We start from the raw sequence: 5507 nt of genomic DNA on the forward strand, positions 1-5507 counted from the left end.
TTTGTTCCCCTTCTCCCTCTTGCGTCGCCCCGGCGGACGACCCGGAGGGCGAACCCTAGCCGCCGGCCTCTTCTCCCCTTCTACTCCGCCGCCATCGCCGGCACGTGCCGTCGGGCGAAGCCCTGGTGGCGTCGGCGGCGGCAAGCATCTTCTAACCTCCACTCGGATCTAGGGGCTAGCGCGGGGCGGCCTTGATGCATGGAGCGTCGTGCTCGCATGGTGCCGGCGGTGCGGCATCTAGCATGTGCAGTGAAGACATGCGCGGCAGCATGGGCGCGAGCTCGCTATGTGGTGGTTGCGTGTGGCGTGGGTTGGGCCTCGATCTTGGTGCGATCCTGACGCCCGCAAAGCCTCTCTAATTTACCTTCGGTTTGCATGAAACGGATATCCAGACCTATCTGCGTACTGATTGGTACTGCATTGTCCAGACGGCTTAATGATGTCAACACATTATTTTTGGTCGTCTAAAAATAGAAACCGATGACGATTGACGGGCCCTGGCTGGGCTCCTAGGTCTGTACTCGGCAACTAGCACTCGATCGGATTGTTATCAAGAGAAAAGAAAAACCCTAGCTAGCACTCCGGATATAAACACTAATCGATCGAAATCACAAGAGCCAATTCGACGAACTCGCATTGGGATCAAACAGGGTGAGATGACGACATCCATGGACATCCCCGCGGAAGTCTTGGTGGGCATCCTACTGCGACTCCCTCCGAGCTCCCGGCGGCTGACCCACCTGGTCTGCCGGCAATGGCACAACATGGTCGACACGTGCACGGCGGAGATGCAGAGTCGCGCCAAGCCTCTCATCGTCATGCACGGGGCTCTGCACACATCGTGGACGACCTATCGACGGGGAGTCATAGAGTGCTCTGAAGTGGCGTCTCCACGTATCGCTCCCGCGAACGCGCAAACGTAATCATCGGCACCTGCAACGGCCTGATCCGCCTGTGCGACAATCAGGAGGTCGGCGATGCCATCTCTGTGATTAACCCGGTCACCCGTGAAAAGTTGTGTCTCCCGCCACTGTCGTCCATCACCGGCGCCCCAAGGAGGAGGTACATCGTGGGCTGGCACGAGGCGTATGGCTTCGGGTACCACCACCCAACGACCGGGTGACACAAGATCGTGCATGTGACGGCCTACAGTGGTAGGAAGGGAACTTCCCATCAGGTGATGCTGTGCGTTCATGACGCCACTCTGCTTCAACAGTGGCAGTGTCTAATGCTGTGAGTTCTGCTTCCATAGTTAACCTCGTTAATATGGTCTGCTTGCAAGACTTTCAGAAAACAACGCCACCATCAAGTGTAAAAACATAACCACTTGTGGCCTTAATCTCATCAGCATCAGATATATAGTTTGAGTCACTATAGCCCTCCAGTAATCTTGGATACCCGATGTAGTGAATCCCATAGCTCGCAGTGCCTTTCAAGTAGCGCATAACTCTCTCAAGTGCATGCCAATGATCATCTCTCGGTTTTAACACAAACCGACTCAGCTTGCTCACAGCAAAAGAGATGTCAGGCCTCGTGGCACTCGCCAAATACATAAGCGAGCCAATAATCTCAGAATACCTCTGTTGATCTCTAGCAATCCGTCAATTTTTTCAAAGCAACACACTAGCATCATATGAAGTTAGAGAAGGCATGTAGTCGATATACCCAAAACGACTCACTTGTGGGACTACTAAGTTGACGCGTCTCCTAAAAATACAAAAACTAAGTTGACGCGTATGTAAGGCTTTGTCAACTTATAGTCAACACATGGTTCTACCAGCAGTGCCGTTGGATGTCCATCCAACGGATGTCGTGCTTCTTTTTCAATCTCGGATATTCTTACTTTAGCTGACCAAAAAATGACTCCTCCCCCTGACATCTGGGGCGCACCGTTTTGAAGGGGGGCCTGTGGGCTGCTAAGTTGACGCGTACTAAGGGCTTTGTCAACTTAGTCAATATAAACGATTCTAGCTGCAGTGACCGTACGATCTTCATCCAACGGCCGTCGTGCTTCTTCAACCTCTGGTCTTCTTGCTCCATCCGCCCAAACCAGCGCCGGTTGTGCCGCGTGCTCCTGCCTCCCGTGGCCGGCTGTGATGCCGCGGAGGCCTCACCGCCCCCTACTACTCCCACCGCTGGCCAGGCCATCCCTCTACTCACCCACACCCCCTGTTATTCTGCGGCGACGACAGCCTCACACCACAGCCGAACCAGTGAAGCCCCGTACTCCTCTCCACGTGGGCATCCACTGCCGTGTCTTCCCCGGCTTCGTGTCATCCCCTTCCTAGGCCTCGCCGTCGTCCACCGCTCCGGTGCTCTTGGCGCGGCGTCGTCAACGTGGTAAAGGAACGACTTCCATCGGAAAAGTACTGTATGTGGAGAGGCTGACAGTTGGGTCCATGGCAGCAGCAAGGAAGTGCCTCCTTATTACGCGCAAAATAATTATTCCTCCACCTAACAGCAGGGACTCACCGGACGGACTACCGTATTTTGCGAAAAAATGTTCCCTCCTGACTGCTGGGACCCACCAGCTACATCTTCGCACGCAAGGAAGTGCGTCCATATTACGGACAAAAAAATTGTTTCGCCCCTGACTGCTGGGACCCACTAGCTACATTTTCGCATGCAAGGAAGTGTCTGACAGTCGAGACCCACCTGATCGAAGCGTACATAGCGTTGTCATTCTGGTCGGGAACGTGTACGTACATACTGGTCGATCGGTCTGTCTGCAGGCGCGCACGTAGCATATACACATATGTACAGCCAGGGTGCAAGAAAAAAATACGGCCACTTGCGTACATACAGACGGGTCTCGAGCACGTACTCGCGCATATATATATAGGATGGGTCTATTCTAATAACACTCTTAGACCCTTATTCTGATAACACCTCCTTATTCTGCTAACACTTCGATTGGAAAAATTCATCAGTGCGAACCCACCCTGAGCTGCACCAACAAAACAAAACTCCCAGCCCACCACCCATGCCCACCAACCCCCTGATCCGCTCCACCTTCCCTCCTCCTGCCCCCGAGCCGCCCCACACCACCAAAGCGATGCCGGAGCCCCACCCCACCACGTGTCGCCGGAGCCCCGCCCAACCACGCGCCAGCGGAGCCCCGCCCCGCCGCGCCACGCGCCGCTAGAGCCCCGCCGCACCACTCGCCGCGACTCCCCACTGCGTCACACCTCCTCCCGCCATGGCCAACACCTCCAGATTCCGGCTAGCCATGGCCTCCCCGCGACGCGCCGCCGATGGATCCAGCCATCCACGGCCTACTCGCGTCACGCCGCCAGTGGATCCAGCCATCCACGGCCTCCCTTGATGCGCCGTCGCCGGATCCAACCATCCCGAGCACCGCCCCGCCATGGTGGTTGGGCTTCCCTTGACCCCCCCTCCCTCCGGCACCGGCCAGCGCCACGCCCGGACCTGACCCCTCCCTGTTCCTCCATCTCCTCCCTCCCATCCCGCTGCATCTCTCCCCTGCTCTTCCTATCTGACGACAGCCCAAAATCCATGCCTCTCGAGCCGCCCCGGGGTCCTCCTCTCCTTCCACAGCCAAACGTAGGTCGGGCGCATTGTCTCCGACCTCCTTCGGCATCCACGGCCACGGCGCCACCCCCGGACATCGGCGCATGACGGTGAGCTTGTTCTACTCGCGTGAACTACAGAGGGGAACGGGATCTTTGCTCACGTGCCCCATCAGCGGAAGCTTCTTCTCTTCCGGCGAGGACAAGCGCCCTCGATCCGGCGTTTCCTCTCCTCACCGCCGTGCCCTTCTCAGTGTGGTGTTGTCCACCGCAGGGAGAGGGGAGAAAGTCCTAGCATCGGCCCTGTGTCATTCGAGCGGTGAAGCCGCCTTGCAGTTTGCGACATGTATGAGTGCAGTACGGTATTCGCGTTGGTGCAGCCCGCTGGCCTCCAGCAGGGGAAGCAGCTCTTTCTGTGGGCGAAGTGCAGCCCACGACGAGTCCCAATGCAGTTTGGTGCTCTTTGATTCTTCAGATTTCTTTTGTGCAGTTTTGTTTGGAGCTTCCCAGCCGCCCCATAGCCCCGGTGGTCTTCCACCTCCCTACTTCCATTCTCGGCGGCCGCCCCATAGCTGTGATGCACGGTTCCGGCCGCCATCCCCTCTCCACGCCGAAGCGCTGGACGTCAACAACACAACATCACCAGAGCTGAGCGCCCTCCTCTCTCTCCTTTCCTACTTCCTCCTCACCTCTCCCTCACATCTCGCTTGTGCCCGACAGGTGGCGCCATATCCATCTCAATCTTGTCCCTGCGCCTCTCCATGGACCCCGTTGGATAGTGACCTCCCTGACGAGCAAGTGCTGCAGCCCACTTTTTTATTTTTGCAACTCACATGTTAAAGTTTCTTTTGCAGTGCGTGTGTGCAGTTCGGTGTGAGCTCAAACGAAGACACAAATCAGTCCAGTATGTTCTCTGATGCAGAAAAATGGAGGAGAAACCAATTATAAAAAAGAAACACAAGACGCAGTTTGGTCTCTCTCGGTGGACTCTCTCTCCTGCTTACAGTTCTTTAAGAGTTTGATTGATGTCCTGCATTGTGGGTCATGGAGTTTGATTGATGTCTTAGTAAAGTTCATAAAGAATTGTCTGTTTAGATTTGCAATGCAGTGCACAATATAGAGGAGTTTACTTTTGTAAAAAAATTATACAGAGAAGTTCACTTTTTATTATTTTTTGGAGGAATTGTTTTGCAAAATATGGTGTATAATTTCTTAAAATCGATGCAGCTCACTAAGAACACCTTTGCGGTGCACGGGCAAGATGAACGCATAAAAAATTATGCAGCTCACTAACGTTATCCATGTAGCTCACTAATGTTGACCATGTAGTCCGGATGAATTTTAAAAAAAGGACAAAACAATTATGTAGTTTACTTCGATATATGTTGTGGTTCACTTGTCCTCGTCTTCGCGATCCTCTCTTATTCATAAAGTTAGAAAAAGACACACTAAATTATGCAGCTCGCTTACCCGTCCGATGCAGTGCAGTTTGCATTTTGAAGCAGTGCGGTCGGCCGTATGATGTTGTTCATCCCGTAAGTGCAAACAAATTGTCACGGAAGCGAAGAAAAGTAATGCGGTTCACTTCTTGATAGTGTTGTGGTTCATTTACACCCGATGTGAAGTGCACTCTACTTTCTCGTCCTTGAAAAAATTACGTTTGAATAAAAGAAACCATGAAGTTCTCTTACCCGTCCGATGCAGTGCGGTTTTTCATCCGATGCAGTGCGGTTTTCAGTCGGTTGAAGTACCCATGTCGATTTGGGTGTCGCGAAAAACAGAGTGTCCGTATTTCGGTAAATTTAAAACTGCTCTTAAACTGTAAGGAATTAAAGAGAGTGTTCTACATGAAAAAGTTGCGTCTCAATGATATCTTTCCAATGGCATATCATTTGAATCATTTCGACAACCAGTTTGTAAAAATTTAGTGAAAAACGGCCGCTGCCACTCGTCGTCCACGGCACGATTTTCAAAATG

The 5507-nt window shown here is 53.2% G+C and overlaps 1 long non-coding RNA gene across 1 annotated transcript; it reads left to right on the forward strand.

Moving 5' to 3' along the window:
- The first annotated feature begins 2965 nt into the window (after window positions 1-2965).
- On the forward strand, window positions 2966-4770 carry LOC125535316. The gene is made up of 2 exons (XR_007294644.1): window positions 2966-3641; window positions 4385-4770. It is a non-coding gene; the product is annotated as an uncharacterized LOC125535316 (long non-coding RNA).
- Window positions 4771-5507: the final 737 nt, after the last annotated feature.

Source organism: Triticum urartu, chromosome 2 (genome assembly GCF_003073215.2).
Source record: "Triticum urartu cultivar G1812 chromosome 2, Tu2.1, whole genome shotgun sequence".
Taxonomy (NCBI): Eukaryota; Viridiplantae; Streptophyta; class Magnoliopsida; order Poales; family Poaceae; genus Triticum; species Triticum urartu.